This window comes from Neovison vison, chromosome 9 (genome assembly GCF_020171115.1).
Source record: "Neovison vison isolate M4711 chromosome 9, ASM_NN_V1, whole genome shotgun sequence".
Classification (NCBI taxonomy): Eukaryota; Metazoa; Chordata; class Mammalia; order Carnivora; family Mustelidae; genus Neogale; species Neogale vison.
Genome location: NC_058099.1, coordinates 22653904 through 22677027, shown reverse-complemented (window position 1 = coordinate 22677027; position 23124 = coordinate 22653904). Strand labels below are relative to the sequence as shown.

Below are 23124 nucleotides of genomic sequence, written 5' to 3'. Positions count from 1 at the left end.
GAAATATTCTTGCACTTTTACCAACTTTATTACTTGGTAAAATTTCCTTTTCTCTGAGTGGTCCCCTCCTAAAATAGAAGACAGTGGCCTGGATAGTTCAAGCCAAAGTTCTAATATATTCACAAATATTTCCTGGACACATCAGTGCATTTCCTCTTATGTTCATTTCTAGCATTCCACCAGTGGGAGCAACTAATGATGATAAAGCTCTAGAAATAGTCTCTCTCCATATAGGTCAGAGCCCATTTGCAGATAAGCCTGTCTTCTTATGAGGGGCTCATGGGCAAGGACCAAAGTCTACAGAGGAAGAAAAGGTACAGAGAGCCGAAGCAACTCGTCCAAGGACACAGAAAGGAGTCTCAGAGCACAGATCAAACCAGGCAGCCCTTGTTCTTTCTTTCTTTCTTTCTTTTTTTAAGATTTTATTTATTTATTTATTTGACAGAAAGAGAGAGAGAGATCACAAGTAGGCAGAGAGGCAGGCAGAGAGAGGGGGGGAAGCAGGCTCCCTACTGAGCAGAGAGCTGGATGCAGGGCTTGATTCCAGGACCCTGAGCCAAAGGCCTGAGCCAAAGGCAGAGGCTTAACCTACTGAGCCACCCAGGCGGCCCCAGCCCTTATTTTTAATGACTACTTCACACTGTTTTGCTTGGGAGCACAAAATGACTGCGCTGTATGCAAATGTATAAAGTACGTCTCATAGCCCCTGATCGATAAGGGAGCTTTTATGTAGTTCTGTTTGCATGTGTTCTTCAATACAAAGCCGGAGTTTACCTGGTGGGATGAGCGTAGATTTCATCGCTGGGATCTGGTTGGTTTTCAGACTTTGCCCTTGGGCCCTCATCCCATCCATGTTCTGATTACATTTTTGTTATCATTCTATTGTGGTGATTCATGAATATGATAAAACAGAGCTGCCTCTTCAGTAACTAAGGGAAGCTGGGCCCACAGTGAATAAACAGACCTTTCATGCAACCTGGAGAAATTCAGCCTATGGGTGTCCTGCAGTATCTATTAGAAAACCTGCTGTTTCCACCATGTCTGAGCTTAGGACAGTTTCTCCATTTAGTGTTGCCAAGGTACCTGCACTTCTCTGTTACACAGCATTTGTTGGCTTTTAGGTAAAAAATCGGTTTATCGAATGTGGTGTTATCTACTTTTACATGAGGTGTACTTTATTATTTATTTATTTGACAGCAAGAGAGGGAACACTAGCAGGGGGAGTGGGAGATGGAGAAGGAGAAGCAGGCTCCCCGCTGAGCAGGGAGCCTGATTTGATACTTGATCCAAGACCCTGGGATCATGACCTGAGCCAAAGGCAGATGCTGAACTGAGTCACCCAGGCACCCCAGAGATGTACCATATTTAAACAAATTCAAATGTTAAGGGTGATTTTTTTTTTTTTCAAATTAATGTCACTAAATCCTCTGGAAATTTTTTAAAAATCAAAGCTTATTGAAAGTTGAGAAGTGAACAAACATTCATCCAGTAGGAGCCACTCCTTTTTTTTTTATTCTTGATGTGCTGTAAATATGTTGGTTCTTGCAAAGAAAATATGAACAAAACCCAAATATGAAAAAAATTTCCAAGTTTATATTAAATTTATCCCATGAGTGACAAAGGAAAATCCTTCTTAAGAGAAATGGCATTGCAAAAGAGGTAGAGAATCTTTTTCTTTTTCATATTAAAAATGCATCCTGTTTCTAAGCATTTTTTCATTGTATTGGAAAGTTTGTTAAAATAAACCTTTTTCCCCCTGGTGAACTTCATCAGGCTTTTCTTGTCCTATGACAGTCTTGACCCACCTTCCTATTTCCTCTTCTCCTCCTACTCTTTTTCCCTTCCTCCCTCCCTCCATCCCCCTCCCCTTCCTTCCTCCTTCCCTCCTTTCCTCTCCCCCTTACTTCTTTGTTTCTTTCTTCCCTTCCTGATTTGTCCTCCCGTTCTTTCCCAGCATGCGCTAATTTACTAGACTAACTATGTTACTAGACCTACATTATTTTATTTAACACTCACAGCTACACTGTGAGGCAGGTACCCTCCTGGTCCCACTGGTACAACAGATGCAGAAATCAATGCTCTGAGGAATTAAGTGACTTTCCCAAGGTCACAAAAGCTGTAGAATGGAGTTGGGATTCAGTCTGAAGTCTGTAATATTCCAGAGCCCACAGTTAACGCTTTCCGTACAATGAGGATGCATTTCTTTTATAATTGGGAAAATAACTTATTTATTTATTTATTTATTTACTTACTTACTTATTAGGGAACAGGGAGGGGCAGAGGGAGAGAGAATCCCAAGCAGACTCCACCCCACAGTGCAGAGCCCATCACGGGGTCAGTCTCAACAACCTCAAGATCGTGACCTGAGCTGAAATCAAGTGTTGGACTCTACACCAACTGAGCTGCCTGGGCACCCCCAAATACTTTCATTAAAATTTAACAACAGGAAAATATTTATGATCCTGTAGGAGGAGGGTTTAGTCATCCGATCTAAGACCACTCTGGCTTTTTCGACCAAACATCGGGAAATTTCAGAGTACAGACTGGCACTGATACATCATAAGTAGCTACGCCCACTGAGAATCTGAATGGTAGGTTCTGTAGATGTTGTGAGCATTAACTCACCAACGCTCACCCCAGGCTTGCAATATAGATACTGTGTAACTGTCCCGATTTTAAAGACTGGGAAAGTCATCCATGGAAGGTTCCACCTGGGGATCTCCTGCCTGTGGTCGTGAGTGTTCATCCTTTTCTCAGAAAAGTTGAGCCTGTTAACTTCACAAGCAGCCATTCACTTGGATTCAGATCCAGAGCAAAAACCAAAAACTATGCTTTCCTCCTGGAGGGAATCAGTAACTTCCCAGCCACACATTTTTTGCATAAGTGATGTGTCTGAAAAGACTGTGATTAAGGGAATGAAAGAGAGAAGAGTGACCCAGGTCATAGGAGGGGAAAAGGAAAGTCCATGGTAAATGTTAGAAGTGTGAGGGTTGTTGATCCTTTCATATGAAATATGAAATTCATCTTGGAATTTGCCTTACAGTCTAGTTTATTTGGGGTTTTAAAAGTGCAATTTTTTTTAACCTAAAAGTTTAAAAACTATTGTATTCAGTGTGCTTTAAAAAGTTATTTTTGTGAGTTGGTCTTTTGTGTTTAGAAAGAAATTTCCCAGAAACCTACTCAAATGTGGACCGGTTCAAAAGGGCATTTTAGTGTAATGATTTATGATCAGAATGTTAGTGGACAGAGTGACAGGGGCTGAAATCTTCAAGTGGTGAGGGAGGAGAGTTTACTGAGAGAGAAGGACAGCAGTTCAGAGGAAATAGCAGAGAGAATGCCCATCCCCTCTCTAGGCTCGGTGGTCCTAGAGAGAGAGAGAAATACCTGCCTGATCGTCCCCGTATCCCTAACACATGCAGTGATGCTTTATACACAGCACGATCTTAATAAATATCTGTAAAGGGATGAATGATTGAATAAGAAGAATTTTAATTTTGGCAAGAGGAACCCCTGGAGGGTGGTTTAGGAGGCGAACCCCTATACACTGTGAAAGCAGACAAGATGGGGGAGAGGCCGAAGACAGAGATGCCTGTTAAAGACCAGGGAGTGGTCCAGGCGAGAAAGGAGGCAGGACTAGACCAGGCAGAGGCGTTGGCGACAGTAGGAGAAACCACAGTGGCTGGACCTCTGGGAAGAAGAGGGCAGGGGTGGCTGTAGGGACCGCAGGACCTTCAGTCAGGAAATGCAGGGAAGGTGAGGGGCAGGGAGGCAAGTATGGACTTTGGCTGCAGTAAGTGGCTTTGATGGGTCCTTAAGGGAAGACACTAAACTCCAGGTAGGACTTAGGGAGCACTCGATAGAATGTCTCTATCCAGGGAAAGGTCAGGACAATGGAAATGGAGGGAAGAAGCCTGTGCTTGGGGAATGGCAGCCTTGGGGACAGGCTGAGAAAGAGGCCCTTGAGGGAGAGGAGTTGGACAGGCTGGGGCGGGTGAGAAGGGCTTTCTGGGTGAAGGAAAGAGCGTGAGGTGGAAGGAATTCTGGTTGTTTACTGTTTGCTTTCGCAATGATGACAATACCAGAGGAGCCAAACTTACCGCCAAGAACTTTACTTTGGCCCGAGAGAGAGCAGGCCTGTGTTTGAGTCCTGACTCTGGCCCAGTCTTGCTGGGTGGCTCTGTGCAAGTTCTTTTTTTTTTTTTCCCCAATTTATTTATTTTTTAGAAAAACAGTATTCATTATTTTTTCACCACACCCAGTGCTCCATGCAAGCTGTGCCCTCTATAATACCCACCACCTGGTACCCCAACCTCCCACCCCCCCGCCACTTCAAACCCCTCAGACTGTTTTTCAGAGTCCATAGTCTCTCATGGTTCACCTCCCCTTCCAATTTACCCAAATTCCCTACTCCTCTGTAATGCCCCTTGTCCTCCATGCTATTGGTTATGCTCCACAAATGAGTGAAACCATATAATTGACTCTCTCTGCTTGACTGATTTCACTCAGCATAATCTCTTCCAGTCCCGTCCATGTTGCTACAAAAGTTGGATATTCGTCCTTTCTGATGGAGGCACAATACTCCATAGTGTATATGGACCACATCTTCCTTATCCATTCATCTGTTGAAGGGCATCTTGGTTCTTTCCATAGTTTGGCGACTGTGGCCATTGCTGCTATAAACATTGGGGTACAGATGGCCCTACTTTTCACGACATCTGTATCTTTGGGGTAAATACCCAGGCTCTGTGCAAGTTCTGTCCCCGACCTAGGATTCATTTGCTTCACTAACAACAACCACCGCTGAGTTCTGACCTTGTAGCCGGCCCTGAGTTTACAGCTTTAGTGGATCATCTCATTATACTTCCAGCAACCATATATGGTAGAAGCTCTGATCTGCCTCTTACAGGTGAGGGTGTTCCGGGAGACAGCTTTCCCAAGTGCACACAGTGAATAAGGGACAGATCAGGATCCAGTCCCTGGCCTCTTGCTCCTATATTTCACGGACACTTGGTTGTGCTATAAAATGAGGGACGTGGCTTGAGTGACAAGTCCTTTGTGCCCCCAGCTCTCAGTCTCTGTCTCTGGCATTGTGATATGCCCTCCCCCATCCCAAGCAAGTACAGAAAATGCTTAAAATAAAAAACAGGACCAGCAAGAGTCCTCTATCTAAACACGCCGCCGTCCCAGTCTCCATGCCCGCCTATCTTATCTCCACCGGGCTATAAATTACTTAGTGGTCCAGCGCTGGGCTCCTCATTGCCCCGAGCCCTTCATGGGAGTCACCGGCAGTTTCGGGTACGTGGATGCTTTAACCCATTTTTGTGATCTGTCAGAATAACAGGCTTCTTAAGGTATTTGAGTGTGCAGTGCCTGCTCCTAAAATTAGCCAGGCAGCAATCTAAAAAGAAAGAGAAAGAGGGAAGGGGGGGGTGGTTGGGGAGGAAGGGAGGCAGGGAAGGAGGGAGGGAGGAGAGGAGAAGGGGAGGGAGCTGTGGAGAAGCCTTTGACCTGAGCTGGTGCAGAGTGCACGCGGAGAACAGGGTTCTGTGTATTTAGTTGACTTTACCATTAGCTGCTGTGGCTTTGAAAGTGATTTTACACTGGCCACGGTCCCATCCCAACAGAAGCTTTAAACATGCCGTTGAAGCAGCGATCGGCATTCTCCATATTTAAAAGATCTTAACACTTTGGAATCGTAGTGGTAGCTGAGTTGAGTAGGTAACTTTGTGCATCACATAAACTTAAAACGCCTTCCAATATAGCTCATCATCTTTGGTGAACTTAGCACTAGGATAACGAATTTCATGTGTTCCATGTTGTAGAAGGAAAAAGCCTACTTCTCACTGGATAGTTCTCAATATTAAAACAGTTGATGAGGGGCACCTAGGTGGCTCAGTGGGTTAAAGCCTCTGCCTTCAGCTCAGGTCATGATCCCAGGGTCCTGAGATCAAACCCCGCATCAGGCTCTCTGCTCAGCGGGGAGCCTGCTTCCTTTCCTCTCTCTGCCTGCCTCTCTGCCTACTTGTGATCTCTGTCTGTCAAATAAATAAAATCTTAAAAAAAAAAAAAACATTTGATGAGTCAGAATCTGCTGGAAAAATTACTTCTGTGATAATCAGAATTATTTAAGATGTCAAAGAGTAGTCTTTCTCCACCCCTAATGGTACTGAAGAGCCTTAGGATTCTTTCCATAAATGAACAAACAGCCTCTGAACAGAAGTTCAAGGGGAAACTTGGGAATTCCTGGGAAAATGTTACAGTCCCATTTTGTAAAAAATTAAAAATCGCAGCACCTGGGTGGTTCAGTCAGTTAAGCAGCTGAGTCTTGGTTTTAGCTCGGGTTGTGATCTCAGGGTCATGGGTTCAAGTCCTGAGTCAGGCTCCATGCTCAGCACAAAGTCTGCTTGAAATTCTCTTTCCCTCTCCCTTCTGCCCCTCTGCTCACGCTCTCTCTCTTTCTCTCTCTCTCTCTCTCTCTGAAATAAATAAATAAATCTTTAAGAAAAGAATATAGAAAAAAACTTAAAAAATAACTGCATCTTACCTAAAATTGAAAAGGAATCGAACAGCTCTGGAAACAAAGTAGTTTAGCATTTCAAACACAGATCATTAATGAGAAGCAAATCCACTGAGTTTACTCAGTGAAGACTGTCCTGGGCATTGGGGGCACTATTTCCCAGCATCCTGTGAACGCACTGTGCATGGCTCCAGTGTATTGGGCATATTTTCTGTTTTTCAATGCCATGCTTTAAAAATGACCCCATTTCATGCTTTGTCTCCATTAGGGCATAAACTCTGGAATGTTTAGTAAATTTTTTTTAAGTAATGGCTATACCTAATGTGGGGCTTGAACTCATGACCCTGAGACCAAGAGATGCTATACCTACCAACCCAGCCAGGTGTACCAAGTAGGTTTTTAAAATTATATACTTGGGTAGCTCAGTGGGTTAAGCCTCTGCCTTCGGCTCAGGTCATGATCTCAGGGTTCTGGGATTGAGCCCCATATTGGGCTCTCTGCTCAGCAGGGAGCCTTTTTCCTCCCCTCTCTCTGCCTGCCTCTCTGCCTGCTTGTGATCTCTGTCTGTCAAATAAATAAATAAAGTCTTAAAAAAAATAAAATGATTCACTTGTTAAATGAGATAAAATCCTCAGTCACAAAACAAAGAATCTGCACTTCAGAGAGCTTTGTTGTTGTTACATACCAAAGTAATACATGAGTAACGTTCTTGTCATTAGCATGTGAGCTTCAAGGACTCTGGGACTAAGGATATGGGACCCACAGTTGTCCCATGAAGCCATCAGCACCTTCTCACTTCCCATACCAGGGGACTCTGTCCTCTGTGCCCTCTTCCTTCCCCACCTGCCTTTCCCCTCCACCAATAGAGTTTTTCCTTCCACCCTTCCCAACGCAGGGTGTCCCACATTGTTGCTTTTCATTGAAGATTTTAGTTTGGAATACTATATGACATTCTCTCTCAGCTACCGTGTAATGGTATATCACAATGGCCAATCTGGATGATTCTATCTCAGTTTGTCCTTGGAGAGAAGTCAGGGTCCGACTGCAAGGTGGGACCAAAGAAAGACAGTGAGATGGGCAAAACTTGCTTTGGTTTTGGAATGTTTCATTTGCAGGCTTCCTAAAGGTCTTTTGAAAAAAGAGTCTCCAGTAGCAGGCAGGAATGCAATCAAGTCACCATTTCCTTGTGTTAGAAAGTTTGGCAAAGGAGAGGCCAAGTATGAGGATGCAGGAAAAGGAAATAAATGTGGAATAGGCAGGGAAGGAACTCAGCAGGGCACAGGAAGCCAGAGACCCTGGAGGGGAAAGGAAGGAAAGGCAGGCATTGCTAACGAGGCCAAGAATGAGAGTAAACATGGTCTAAGAGCCAAGTGTTCTCATATGACAGGGTCCCTGTCTCTGTGTCCACGAGCTCTCTCCTTCTCCAGCCTAAGGACTGTGTCCACCCCAGGTACCTCCCAAACCAGGCTGGGTAACAGAATCATGTGGAAAGCTTACGCAAATACAGATTGTGGGTCTCAGGGAAACAAAGCCCCAGTTTTTTCTCCAAGCTACTCTTGATGTGAGCTAGCTTGGGAAACACTGATCTGCGGTCTTTAGAGCTGACTACCACTTAGCAACCAGGTCTGACCTTGACCCATGTCAGTCTTATGTGCTGGACATTCAAAAAGTTGGTGGTTAAAATGTACTGTGGATGGGTCATCCCTTCTATGAAAAATCCACACTTCTAGAGAGATGCCCTTTCTGTCTTTAAATGAGAATCAGGGGTCAGTGGAGAAGTGTCTTAAGTGGGAAGCCATAGACATACAAAACATCCAGATGAACAAGGTAAAACCACTATTTGGTTTAGAAAGCAAGCAAATGACCTGTGTGAATCCCAGGAGCCAGCTGATTGGCTGTTCCAAGTCCTATAGCCAGCAGGGATAAATTGTTCTTTTTTACTTAAAGTAAAATTATTTGAACCCCTACTCACAAATTAGAAGATGTCCAGTGCCCGCCCCATATATTTTTTTAAAGTTTTATTTATTTGACACAGAGAGAGAGATCACAAGTAGGCAGAGAGGCAGCAGAGAGAGAGGAAGAGAAACAGGCTACCTGCTGAGCAGAGAGACTGATGCGGGGCTGATCCCAGGACCCTGAGGTCATGATCTGAGCTGAAGGTGGAGGCTTAACCCACTGAGCCACCCAGGCATACCCCACCCCATTATTTTTATGGGCTCTTAACTCAAGTGATTAACTCAAGTGGCGTGGGGCGGCTGGGGTGGGGTGGTGGTTAGTTCTTCTGGTCACTCCTTGTTCTGATTTCTTGTCTGACGTCTTCATCTTGTATCCATCTTGTCTGATATTCACCCTGTACCAAGCCTCATACAAGCCCCTTGCCTTTGGTTCTCCAAACAAATCCTGTTTTAAAAGGTCTGCAGGTTATAGAAATACTTACATTACAACACAGCATGGCAAACAACTTTAAAAGTGTCTATTAAATATTCTCTTTCTTTTTGGCCTTATCGGTGATCAGGAATTTTTCATCCCCTGACTTCTCCCCACCACCCCAATCTGTCATCTGACTCCCTAGATTTTATAAACTTCTGAATTGCCAAAGAGAATTGCACTTGAGCACTGTATGAACATTTTTTATCCCCAGAGATAGCTCCAAACTGTCTTTTGAATTTAACGATTTATTAATCATCAACAAAGTACAACAGTCACTTAATTTTCATCATTCCCTCACCAAAAACAAATAAAATTTGTATTTTATGTATTTACCAATTTCATAGATAAAATATATTATCCTTGTATTTTTGCGTGCATTTCTTTAATTATAGAGTTTGAGCATATTTTTTTAAGTTCCATGGCCAGTTATATTTATTCATCTATAAACTATTAAGTTTTTTTTCTTTTGGGTATTTAGTGATTTTCTTCAGTTTTCTTATTGATTTGCAAGAACTCTTCACATATTAGAATAGTAACTCATTGTTATGTATGTTGCAAATACTTCCCCCTGTTTGTTTCTTCTCTTAGATTTTCAGTTGTACATCTGGTCCCGTGGAGAAGTCCTTGGGATTGGGATCCTTTCTAACTTCCCAAAGGCTTTACCTGTTGCTTGGTGGGAAAGCTGTACAGATCTAGAGCTGTTGGTTAAAGCGGGGCCAGCCTTTTCGGTGTTGGTTTTGTTTCCTTTGCCCTGCCCCCTCCCCCACCTCTTCCTTCTCCTCTTCCTTTTTCTTAGCAAACTTTTATTTTTGGTGAGACACATTTAACATATGAGGATTACACCCAGCTGATGTTTTTGATGTCTCTCCTTGCTAGAAGGGGGAAGTGGCAGATTCTCATTTATGATGGGCCAGTCTTGGGCCCTCATTTGGGTTTGCAAATCACTTCTCTGAGCCGCTCACAAGTCTTTTTTTTCAACTTCTGCTCTTCTCAGGTTGGAGGCATGTTGCCACTGATAGACTATTATTTGCTGGATTTGGTTCCTTTTGCTCAGTTTGGGAAGAAAGAAGAGGTTTTGTCAAATTGTGTCTAAGCTGACTTCTTTCCCAAACACTAACATTTACTTATAGTGTTTCTTTCTTTCTTTTTTTTTAAGATTTTTAAAAAATTTATTTGACAGACAGAGATCACAAGTAGGCAGAGAGGCAGGCAGAGAGGGGGGAAGCTGGCTTCCCGCCGAGCAGAGAGCCCAGTGTGGACTCGATCCCAGGACCCCAAGATCATGACCTGAGCCGAAGGCAGAGGCTTAACCCACTGAGCCACCCAGGAGCCCACTTCTGGTGTTTCTTTAGTGTATATTGTATTTCTTGGGTTCTTTTGAGACCACTCGTGGTCAGGGCACAGTTTAAAGTGGGCCAGCAACATGGCAGATGCAAAAGGAGCAGAAATGTACACTAGGTCATAGCAAAAGAAATCCTGATTTCTCCTGTTAAGCAACATTTCCATAGGTTTTGTGTCCTAGATGGTGTAGGGCCTTTGGGAACATTTAACATTTGGACATCCCAGCTAGATTTTTCACCCCGCAACATTAATAGCCCTTTCTTTGCTTCAAACGTGCTTCTAAAGTGCATCTAGGGGACACGTAGTGGCTCCCTTTGTTAAACATCTGTCTTCGGCTCAGGTCATGATCTCAGGGTCCTGAGATCATCTCCCATCAGGCTCCTTGCTGGGGGTGGTGGGGGAGGGAGTCTGCTTCTCCCTCTGCCTGTGCTTCCTCTGCTTGTGCTCTTTCTCTCTCGCTGACAAATAAATAAATAAAATCTTAAAAAAAATAAAAGTGCATCTAGGAGACTAAATGGGCTTCTTTCATAAAATATTCTCAGCTCTAATGATTCTCATGGGGTGCCTGGGTGGCTCAGTGAATTAAGCCACTGCCTTCAGCTCAGGTCATTATCTCAGGGTTCTGGGATAGAGCCCCTGCATTGGGCTCTCTGCTCAGCGGGGACCCTGCTTCCCCCTCTCTCTCTCTGCCTGCCTCTCTGCCTACTTGTGATCTCTCTCTCTAACAAATAAATAAAATCTTTAAAAAAAATAATTATTCTCATGTTAAGAAGTACATGATGTGATGTACCCATAAGAATATTATGGGTATATTCTTACGTACCCACAAGAATGTCCTGGGTGATGGGGCACCTGGGTGGTTCATTCGGTTAAGCCTCCAACTCTTGATTTATGTTCAGGTTGTGATCTCAGGGTTGTGCATCAGGATCTGTCCTCAGTGTGGGGCCTGCTTAAGATTCTCTCTCTCCCTCTCCCTCTGCTCTTACCCCCGCTCACACCCATGCGCTTTCTCTCTCGCTCGCTCTCAAAAAAAAAAAAAAAAAAAGTGCTAGGTGGTAAAGCCAACTTTTCCCATCTCTAGGATTTCTCATACTTTTATGTTCTTACGGTCACCTAGCAGCTGTTAAAAGTTTACCTAGCGGGATGCCTGAGTGGCTCAGTTGGTTAAGTGTCTGCCTTCAGCTCAGGTCATGATCCCAGAGGACTAGGATCCAGTCCCGCATCCGGCTCCCTGCTCACCGGGGAACCTGCTTCTCCCTCAGTCTGCTATTCCCGTGCTTGTGTTCTCTCTCTCACTCTATTTCTGATAAAGAAATAAAATCTTAAAAAAAAAAAAAAAGTTTTCCTAGCCATGACCCCATAGGTTCAGACTTAGTAGGTAAAGGTGGGGCCCGGGAATCTGCATTTTGGTAACTGTAGTGGTTCTCATGTCTGTGGTTCTTAGTGCTGGCTTCGAGTCTGGGGCCAGATTCACAGCCTCAGCCCTGTTGACAGTTGGGACACAATAATCCTTTGTCCCTGAGGGTACTGTTTAGCAATGTCCCAGGCTTCACCTATTAGATATCAGTATATCTTTATAACATTATAACTATCACAAAATCTCCCCCATTGTAACAATTGTAACATTGTTATAACAATCAAAAATACATCAGTCAAAAATATCTCCAGACATTCCCAACATGTCCTCTTGGTGGTCAAATCACCCTTGACTGAGAACCACTGACTGAGGGGTAAATAAATGAGAAAATGCTAATTAGGAACAGGTTTTTACTTTCACATGCAGACGTTCATACCCGCGATTTCACTGAACAAATTAAACAAATATTTCTGAGGACCTGGCATGTACCAAGTGTTTTTATATTAAAAAGTGTTTAATCATGTCTACTTCTTTAACACCTTATAAGATGGAAGAAAAGGAAATTTTCTTGTAAATTAATATCTATATTGAACATGGACTTCTCCTAAATTAATATTCCCAATAGTTGTCTGGAAGATAGACCTGAACTTTTAAATTCACAGAATAATAGAAAATTAATATTAATTTTATATTTATTTATATTTATATTTATATTAATTTAATATTAATCAGTATTAAAAGTAATATTAAATTAAAATTATTATTAACATTGGGGCTCCTGGGTGTCGCAGTTGGCTAAGCATCTGACTCTTGGTTTCAGCTCAGGTTGTGAGATGAGCCCCAGGGTGGGCCCTGTGCTCAGTACAGAGTTTGCTTAAGATTCTCTCTCCCCCTCCCTCTGCCCCTGCCGCCTGTGCACACGCTTTCTCTCTCTAAAATAAATAAATATAAATCTTTTTAAAAATTAACATTAACACTGACATCACTTTCAGAAAGATGTAATTCAGCCGGTGTGACTTGCTGTACTCTCTAATAATGGAACAAATTTGATTGATAAACTTTACATTTATTCAAATTTAGAAACATAAGAAAGAGTCATGACACACCTGCCATGTTACTGTTTCTAAAACCTCACCTCTGCTGTCAGTTTAGAATCTTTCCTTTGAGAGTCTGTGGTCCGAATAATAAATAACTCTACCCAAACACCCTCAGTTCCGTGTGAGTTTTTCATGTGTTACTAAAATGGTAAAAATAGAGCCTGATGTAGGGCACTTAGATATTTAACTCCTTAAGTCAGGGACAGGAGGAGCTACAAGGAAGGAAGGAAAGAGGGAGGGAAAGAAAGGAAGGAGGGAGGAAGGGATGGAGGAAGGAAGAAAAGAATGAAGGGAGGGAGAGGGAAGGAGGGAAGAAAGGAGAGATGGAAGGAAAAAGAAGGGGAGAGAGAGAACAGGAATTGATTGAGGAAGCTCTGTTATCTCAGACCACAGATCAGTTAAATTCTATTGAAATTCAAGAGTGGAGACCTACCAGAAGGCTGGTGAAACAATTCCCAAGGGGCAAGAAAAAGAAGCCTATTGACATTCAGGAACCCTGAGGAGAACAAGGGACCTCTCCATTTTGGACTTTAGCCCCTCCCCCAGCAGAGGTGTGACTGAAGCTCAAGACTGGAAAGATGCCTTTTCTCCGGAGGGTTCTATTGTCAACGGGTCATTAGCGTGGACAGGCTTTCTGAGCAGTTCCCGATGATATCATTTCTTTGTATGGGAGATGGAGGCCCTTTGTGGATTAGCAAAGAACCTGACCGGCAGCTGTCTTTCCTGCCGAGTCTGGCAGCACAACTGATTCTCGGGAGAGGACCCCAGGACCTTGGCCCGGGGTTCAGAAAGGAGCAGGCCTACCTAGAATGGAAACTCCAAGGAGAGTGAGGGACTCTGACTTGCAAAGCTGGAGAGAGAATAAATAGGAAACCGAAAACCCCCATCATTCCCAATGGAAAGTTGAATTCAAGAAACCTGGCATTTTATTATTTTCCTCTGCAGAGATGGAGCAGCGGAAGATAAGTGCTCGCTTTTTAAACGTGCCGTGTTCTGTATGGGGTGTTTTCTGTGCGTGTCCTCTGAGGATTTCTAGACAGTCCCTTCTCAAAGGGTCATTAACATTATTTAAATATTCATGGTGGGGGAGGGGATTACAGACTGAAATTTCAGACGCTGGAGAGTGAGGGACGGCTGGCCACCAGCCTAATGGAGCCCCACCTTGTGTATCAGCTGCCTCCTTCCCCACCGCTGGCTTTGTTAACTCACGCGCTGTGACACCAGGCCGCCGGCTGCCACAGTGGGGAGGGCAGCCTGAGGGCTCTGGCTAGCCGGAGCGCCAGAAACATCCCTGTCCACACCTTGGCCTCTGGGCCATATCGGGGAGAGCGCCAAAACACAGGGAGACCTCATCCCTGTCACCAAGACAGACTTCCTCACCGGGGCCAGCGGTGGTGCTTCTCCGGGGACCATCGCCGTCGTGCTGGGTAAGACATGAAGGATCGCTCCCACCCCGGGCAGGAGGAGCTCAGCGGCTCTTGGCATCGCGAGCGCGCACCGGCACCCACACGGTTCCACCTACCCACACACACATGTGTACACCAACATGCGTACGCCTGTGCACACGCCGACACGCCCACCCGCACGCTGACCCAGGTCCCCATCCCCAGACACAGGGCCCTCTCCCCAGTTAGGAAATCACACAGCTTCCCTGGCCCGGTGCCTCTATTCATCCACCCTCCATCCCTCCAGTCCATCCATTCATTCATTCCGTGGTTTCTCAGTTTGTGCTTGGATTCCACCAAAGCCACAGAGAGGTGTGGGTTGATGGGGAGGGCACGTGGAAGCGGAGGGGCGGCCCGCAGGCGCCGGGCGCGGGGAGGGGCGGGGAGGAGGCGGGCTCCGGCGGCCGGCGGGCGGCGTTCCCAGCCCTCCAGCTCGCCCGGCGCGGGAGGCTCCAGGCAGACGCGCTCGCCCCACTCCGGGGCTGCCGCTCGTCTTCGCCGGAGTCTGTCGGACGCCCCAGCCGGGAGGCAGGGGCCGAGCGGGAGCGGAGCTCGAGGACTGCGTTCCCCGGGATCCTGCGCCCAGAGGTGGGTGGCCCAGGCTGGGGGTGCGGCGACCCCCGACACCACATCCCCAAAGAGCTCTCCTGATGTAGGGGTTCAGGCGTGGTGGGAGGAGGGTGGCCTGGGAGGGGCTGCAGATCTGGGGAGTCCTCAGAAGGATCGCGGACTTTAAAGGGCTTTTATGGCCTTGCTTAAAGGAGCGTGTGCTGGGAGGGGGCCTGGCTAGAAAGGGCTGTGGCCATGTGGCTTTGAATTCCTAGGTTTGGGGGAGGGCCGAGCCTTTGGCTGCTTTATTCAGTACTTAGTTATATGTGCTTTGAAAAATAAACTTAGGGCTCTTTCTCCCGCCCCCCCCCAAACACACACACACACACACACACACACACACGCACGCACCGGTGCTCACGGGCTGTAGAGGAAAAGCGAGGAGTATCTAACGGCCGGCCGTGGCCACCCCTCCGGAACCGGGAGCAGCACAAGATGGAACCACCGGTTCTGCTCCCGAGGAAGACAGGAATCCTTAGATGGCAGCGCTGGGGGTTTGGGGAACTCAGGGGGTGCGCCGGGAGCCCGAGGCCAGGGAGGGCCAGCTCCCGGACCTGCCGGAGCCCCGCAGACTAGATTTGTGAGCTGCGCTCCGGAGACCATGCGGGGATGGAGGGGTACGCGCTGAGCCTGGAAGTTTGGCCTGAGGCTGAGACCCCGGCTGCTAGGATCCGGTATTTTATCCTGGATAAAGCCGAGGGTACGTCTCTTTGGGCCCTTTGTGGAGACACTTTGGGGAGTGGGATGTGTGGATCGTGCTGTGCTGGTAAACTCTGAGCAAACGGTGCCGGTAATAGGGGCGAGGGGGGGGCGGTAAGCATGCCCTCAGAGAGGAGAGCCAGGAGATCCTGGTGGCCCTGAGCAATTCTGGAGAAACATAGTGGGGGACGGGGGACTGAATGGAAGTCCGTGAGCCCCGGAACCTGCGGAGGAAGGCCGGGGCGGGCAAGGGAGACTTGAAGGCTAAGGGTGGCCGCATACAGTGGGGGAGCAGGATGGGCTAGACAGGCATCGGGTTACTGAGCTCCCTGCCCTCAGGACAGACATTGCCAGCCCTGGGGAGCTCTCCCTAATCCTCAAAAAGGGGGAGTCCTGTAGAGGGAGTTCACTCATTTGGAGAGATGGTGGGTTGTCTCTTCAAGCCAGTTTCCCGTGTGGGGTGGTATTGGTTTGGCTCCTAGAGGCTGTGTGGTCAGACTCGGACAAATCTGCACCCTTCTCTGTAGCGGTTTTAAGTGCAGAGCCCATAGTTTGGGCAAGCTTCCTTCCCCACTCTTAAATGTACTTACCTTTGAGAAGAGTGCGCACACACATATACCTATCTCTCTATGGTACATCTCTCTATGGTACATCTTTGAATCCGGGAAGCAAATTCCCAGGGGAAGCAACCTGCCCTCTTAACGTGTTCACTGGACGTGTTCACTGGCATATGGGGGGCCACCGCCCGCTATTGTAATACCAGAAGATCTGTTTCCTCCGTTCTGTTCTCATTAAAGAGAGAGTTCACTTACGCATCACACTTTTCTTCCTGGAAGCGGTCCTAATTTAATTAAACATTCTCTCTTTCTCCCAGCCTGGCAGCATCCCCAATATTCATCAATAACATTTCAGAGTAGCATGTCTAGAAATGATGGCTATCTCTGAAGGAGTTTCCTCTGTTGTGTTAAACATACAGCCCTTAAGAACTAAGACTTGCCCTAACACACCTTCCAAACAGCTGTCCATGGCCAGCTTTCTCCTGCCCAATTTTGACACAGGCTCTTTGCTCCGAGGACAGCTTCTCATTTGAATGGGTGTCCCATTGGGTTATGTAGGTCCTGCAGTTATTTTGGGCTGCACTAATAAAATGAGCCAAGAGCCAAGAAAAATGAAAGTAAACCTCTCTGGGTCTTGCAGTCTCTTCCGTGGTGGACTGCGTGCAGTTAGGTGCTGACATGTTTCTCTGGCAGTGAGAAGAAGAAGAAGAAATTCACTTCAGTGTCTTTCTGGGATGCTGAGGTGCTGGTGTGAGAGGGTGGCCAGGCTCTGAGATGGGAACAGACCTTTTGAAATACCCATTGTTTCATCATTCTTGCATGACAGTTGGCCCGGCTCTTTGCCTGCAGAGTTCAGGGTAGTGTGGTCAGAGATCATTTCACTTCCATCAGTGGCTCATTCTGACTCAGGAGCCTCGGGATCTCAGGGTAATAAGATGAAGCCGGTTGTCTTAACTTGGTATCAAGTGAGGGGAAAAATGATGGCTTGGCTTGTTTTATTCGAAAACTTCCCTATTTTAGTATGGAATTAACTATTAAATATTACTTTTAAGAAATGCTAACACCCTCGACTTTCTGCTTAATGAGGAGAATTGTTGTCTAGGTAGCATCGTTAGAGATTTGATTGACTCCTAAAGCTCCCATCTCGGATTTCTATCACGGATGTCATTACAAGTCTCTACTTATTAAGATAATGAGAGATGTTTCAAGTAAGAATGAAATCAAATTTGGGTGGAGGTTATGTTGAGGAATTTAAACAATTGAAACAGGAGTGTGTTGAAAGTTACTTCTAAAGACCACAAGGGTGATGGTATAGTTCCAGTCTTTAATTTTATGCATGTCTCATTGCTGGTAGAACTGGTGATCAATCTTGAAGTAGCCTGTGGAATGACTGCTCTTTGATCATGAGAAACAGGAGTCACCCTTTTTTTAGGTTATTGGTCAGGGATCCTGTACCAACTATTGGAAACTTGAACCGATTAATTCATGTACTTATCAGGTTCAACAGTTTTAGTAAGTTTTGCCAGGAAATGGCATCATTTTCTTTATACTGTGTAAACTCTACACCGATGGATAGATTTCTCTGTGAAGCTAAAAAAGCTTAAGGTTGGGGGTTCCTCATTGGCACCAGCCTTACCCATCAGCACATTGAGTTGCTTGGGCCCTAGGGTTTTGGTGCCTCCATGATCCATGATGATGAGATCCAGGCTCTTGGTAAGAGAATCCCCTTTTTTTTTTTTTTTTTTTTTTAAAGATTTTATTTATTTATTTGACAGACTGAGATCACAAGCAGACAGAGAGGCAGGCAGAGAGAGGGAGAGGAGGAAGCAGGCTCCCTGCAGAGCAGAGAGCCCAATGCGGGACTCGATCCCAGGACCCTGAGATCATGACCTGAGCCGAAGGCAGCGGCTTAACCCACTGAGCCACCCAGGCGCCCAAGAGAATCCCTTTTTAAGAACATCTGTGACTACTGTTCAGTTTTGGACCTTTTTCTCAGGGAGAAATTATAGATTTTGCCTATGTGATTTTTAGTCACACCTGATGAACTAGGATACTTAAGAAATGAAGTACTCTAAGTAATATACGTTTAAACCTAAGTTTTTAAAAATTTGTTTCAACTGTTGCTGATACAAAGTGTGTTTCTAAGATATAAAGAATGGCTATCTTGCCCCTGACTGCTCTTTGCCTTGGTGAGTTTACTGTGGTGAACATATGGTTGTCCTTCCGTCAGCAGTTGAGGACTTTGTAGTCTCCGTGTGATGTCAGCAGAAAGACAAATTATGAATTATGGGAGTGCAGAAGCGTCATTGTGGAATCCACTCCAGGACGGCCCCTGGAGACTGGCTTTTGAGGAAACAATCCCACCATAAATACCATTTCTGTTCTTTGCCCCGCTGTCTGGAAAATTGAGTGCCAGGAGAATGAATTAATCATGAGCTTTCCTTTGCCTCCAGTAACAACAAGATGTGCTTTCTCCAGGTTTCGGCCCAGGGTTCTTTTCACCTGTTGAAGTGAATTCTGAGATTGGGGAGATACAAGAGAGAACAGACCCTTTGGGAGAAGGGCCTGAGGTTCTCCTCCGGCCCACCTACCTCTTTCCCGTGTAGTGTTTGTCTCTAAAATCTAGGTACACGTGTACTGCCAGGCCTTGTGGGATACCTTCGAGTGGGATCAGGGACAGGTAACTGGTATTGTTCCCGTCTCGGTGGGAGTCTCCGAGTGGCCTGATGGGCCATGCCAGTGGAAAGGGGGACCTGCGCAGGCAAAATGCTCTCCGTCTCCTTATCCAGGCGGAAGACAGGGTAAGGTGATGGAGTGTCCCTCAAGTGGGTTTGAGAAGTTGGGTGTTTTTGTTTGGTCTTTTAAGTCTTGGGGGATATGTATCCTGGTTGAGGGGGTCGTGGTATAAATGCCAGGGAAGCCAGGGGAGTGGCAGGACTCAGTGAGGAATGTATATCACCGTCCTTTGGCCCCTTCCTTTCCTAGCTCTTTTGGTTGGTTTTGATGTTTGAACAGAGCAGCCTGAGTGAGCAGAGCCCAATACACAGATGCTGTAATGCCGTGGTTATCGGGAACCTCAGCGGGGCCAAAACACATTCGTGCCTCTGTCAAGTTCTCTGAAAGATCTTGGGCATGTCACAGAATTAGAATCTTCGTTCCTTCCCATCTCAAAACGGGGATGCCAAAACCTGCCTATTTGAAAACTTGTGCTGAATGAGAGAAGATATGGAAGCACCTTGCATGTGTTGTGTATCTCCCCGAATTGGTTGTTTTCCTAAGTTAACAAAGTCTCTTTTCATCTTTTTTTTTTTTTTAAGATTTATTTAGTTAGTTAGTTATTGAAATCATCTTCAAACACCCAACATGGGGCTCGAACTCACAACCCCGAGAGCAAGAGTCGCATGCTCCACCAATGGAGCCAGAGAGGTGCCCTGAAATCTCCTCTCATCTTTAACGTGGATGCAAATGAACGGTTTTTAAAGTGTAATTTACACAATTCCAGCAATTGTATCGCAGGCTGGCTGTTCATCGCTCACACTGATCAGATGGCAGAGCTTTGGGCACCAAGATTCTCCACCTGACCTCACCTCCACCCTCCAACCCCCTTTAGACTTGGGGGATCTGGCTGACACCCTTCTCTCTTCACCCTCAAATCACTTGCACTCCGGAGGCTTCTTCCATTTTTTCTTTACTTGCTTCCTCTTTAGGCTTTGAGTTAAGTCAGAAATGGCTTCTCATTGGGCAAATGGACCCAAATTTTCAGGAGCCTAATCCTGGGCTTTAAGCTCACTCAGTGACCCGTAATATGATGGGTGTCCACGAGACTCCTACAAGATTCGGAACTCCTACAAGATTCTTTGCTGGCTCTAAGGAGTTTACTCGGTCACTAAGATGGGAACAGGGATTCATGTATTAAGGTAAGAGTTGCAGTTCAGGTTAAAATTAAAACGGTTCTCAGAAGAGCCTGAGAAGCCTGGTGAATCCAGTCCGTTTATGTCTTACTATTTAACTTTACAGATCTGCAGATCTCGACGGGGGTGGGGTGGGGGTGAATTATTAAGCGGCACCATGGTGGGGTGGCCACAACAGAAACATTAATTTTGAGGGAATTTGTGGGCATTGCAAATCATTCTTTTATACAAAGACATGTAAAATGTTTTCTCCACCTGTGGTCCAAAGTTCTCCAGCAGATAGATCCTCTGTGCCGGCCAGCCCTGGGGACTCGACTAGGGTGAGCCTGTACATTTAAGGAAGTGAGTCGGTTAGAAATAACTGGGGATTTTCAGGCAACATGATTTAAAAAGCAGAATATTGTAGCTCCTGACCCTGTTTGTGATGCCTCTGTGAAGTTTCCTTTTTAGTCACTGTCTGCAGTGGGGGAAGTCCCCCCCCCACCCCCTTAAAATATCCAAGTCAAGTCCAGTGACCTCCCACTGTCTCAACTCTAGTCCTACACTGAAGACCCAGTGTCCGGGGAATCTGCCTTGTTCCAAGGGGCAGCCTAATGAGACAGGCAGTCTGGCCATGCCAATGTCTATGGAGGGATTCCTAGGCTTTGGTATGGAAAGTCAGCAACCCCCATTTGAGAGGAGCCTGGATACCGCCTTTTGTTTCCTTGGGGTTTTTTTTGTTGTTGTTGTTTTTTCTAGATATTGCCTTTAAATCAGCTCTCCTGGTGACATCAAGTAAAGCCTAAGCACTTAATGCCCCAGGACACAAGCCTGCAGTGGATCCAAGTTCCTCCCCCCCACTCCCCCGCCCCGCCAAGTGCACCTGCCCAACCCCAGCTGTAACTTAGGAGAGATGGGCATGTGCCCTGGACGGGGTCCCCAGAGCCGTTATGAGATCAGGTGATCTGCCCTGACTTGCCTGCCTCAGGTCTTGCCAGTTTTCACTGCTCCCACCCAGAGATGATTCTGGAAATACATGGAAAGGTCTGTGGATCCTACTTGAGCTTTCTGCCCAGCGGAGCCCCTATACTCCTTATCTGCTCTGTAGCCTTGGAGAGAAATCGAGTCAATACATAAAGATATATAAATGCCAGTCCAGAAACATTAGCGTCCCTTTGAACTACCCATGGGTGTATCTTACTGCTTCCCTGGTGCTTTGCTGAGGGGGACCTCGAGGACGGCTCTTACAGGGCCTGCTCAGCAGTGATGCGGGAGCCGTTTTTCCTGGGGTGTCACAGGAGGCTGCCCTGGAGGTTTCTGCATGGAGCTTAGAGTGCCCTGGGTTTGTAAGGTGTAGAGAAACTGCCCAGGACTTCCAGGTTTTTAGTTCTTTGTTAGAAGAGTGTGTGTGAGGACCCGACACCCACTATGCTGAGCACCGGAAAGAGAAGGGGTTCCTAGGTAGGCATCCTCTCTGTAGCGCATGGCCTTCGCAGGATGTCCCTAGTGAACCTGTGGGGCCAGGACTGAGCCAGTGTCCTGTAGCAGACCCCCTGGGGGGAAAGCCCAACCGGTGGGCAGGGAAGGGGGGAGGGGGGACACTAGCTGCTGCTCCCCTCCCCCACTGCCGCCCCATTAGTTGCCTCAAATGCAAAGCTCTGTGGGGCCTACCTGAGCCCCACACCTGGGTGAAGTGTGTACAGAAGGTTCTAGGAAGGCCCAACCACATTTTCCTGTAGGCATTTAACTGACTGCTCTCAGCCGCTATCCCTGACCTGATTGGCTCACGTGATCACGATGTCACTTGCTCAGGGGAATAATGCAGAAACACTTTGTTTGGAGCAGGGCCTCATGTAAATTTTGTGATGCAGCCTGTAAACAGAGAAAGAAACCCATTGTCTAGCCCTTTTTATGTAAGGGTTAGGGGGAATGCCCAAGGAATACATATTAATTTTCTAGAAAGTTCAAGTGCTTCTCAATCCTAAATTCAAAAAGCTCTCTCTGTATGTGTATTAAAATCGAGGCCAGGGGCGCCTGGGTGGCTCAGTGGATTAAAGCCTCTGCCTTCCGGTCAGGTCATGATCCCGGGGTCCTGGAATCGAGCCCCGCATCGGGCTCTTTGCTCAGCGGGGAGCCTGCTTCCTCCTCTCTCTCTCTCTGCCTGCTTGTGATCTCTGTCTGTCAAATAAATAAATAAAATCTTAAAAAAAAAAAAAAAAACCGAGGCCCGTGTGCCGTGTGCTGTGTGATTCCAAGGCTATATTTAGCCTGGCAAATTAATGTTTTGCATTAGAACATTTTATCCTTGCAAAGGCATTAAAAAAAAAAAAAAAGGGCAGGAATTCTCCTCTGACACAATTCCAGATGAGCAGAAGCCATTCATTTGGGGAGGAAAATGATCGGACTGTATTGGAAACTTAGATCATATCCAAGGCACTTGTGATTATCCCTATTTGGGATCATTTTTCGTTTAGAAGAAAGCTCAAACTGGTGTTTCACACAGCACAGAGATGGGCCCTGAGTGTGGGAGGCATTGCTTTTGCATGAAATCACAATGTGTACATTGTTTTTAAAATATTCTTTTCATCATATGCTTCATTATCAAAACAATTCACAGCCTCTGAAGGATGACGGATGTTACATTATCACCATCATAGAGGGTATAAAATAGAAGAAGGAGAAGGGAGGAAACCCCTCCCTCTCCAACCACTGTTGAGAATGGAATTTCGTTTTCTCTTCTAGGGAATTCCCTACAATCCCCGGGGACGCCTTGATCTTAAGTTTCTAGGCATGGTGCTGGTGCTGGAAGGAGCTCTGAGGGAAGGGGAAGGGAATTAACATTTTTTTCCTCAAGATTTTATTTATTTATTTGATAGAGATTACAACTAGTCAGAGAGGCAGGCAGAGAGAGAGGAGGAAGCAGGTTCCCCGCTGAGCAGAGAGCCTGATGTAGGGCTCGATCCTGGGACCCTGAGACCATGACCTGAGCCGAAGGCAGAGGCCTTAACCCACTAAGCCACCCAGGTGCCCCAAGGAGTTAACATTTTTTGAGTGCCAGTTCCTAAACTGGTTGCTTTATCTCCACAACTTCTCTTTATCCTTAGAATCACCACCATGTTTCTAACGAGGATACTGATGTGCTCAGAGGCTGTGGAATCAGCCCAACGGTCCCACAGCTGCAC

General features: G+C 46.2%; 1 protein-coding gene across 9 annotated transcripts in view; it reads left to right on the top strand.

Moving 5' to 3' along the window:
- The window catches only part of PALM2AKAP2 (PALM2 and AKAP2 fusion), a 451099-nt gene that overhangs the window by 329825 nt on the left and 98150 nt on the right, over window positions 1-23124 (top strand). Inside the window, exon 1 of one of the 9 annotated variants that reach the window (XM_044265169.1) lies at window positions 14641-14775. The exons of the other annotated variants lie outside the window; for them this stretch is intronic. The gene's annotated coding sequence lies outside the window, so the exon portion shown is untranslated. Of the gene's footprint in view, window positions 1-14640; window positions 14776-23124 lie in introns of those variants that run through there. 9 annotated transcript variants of the gene reach the window in all.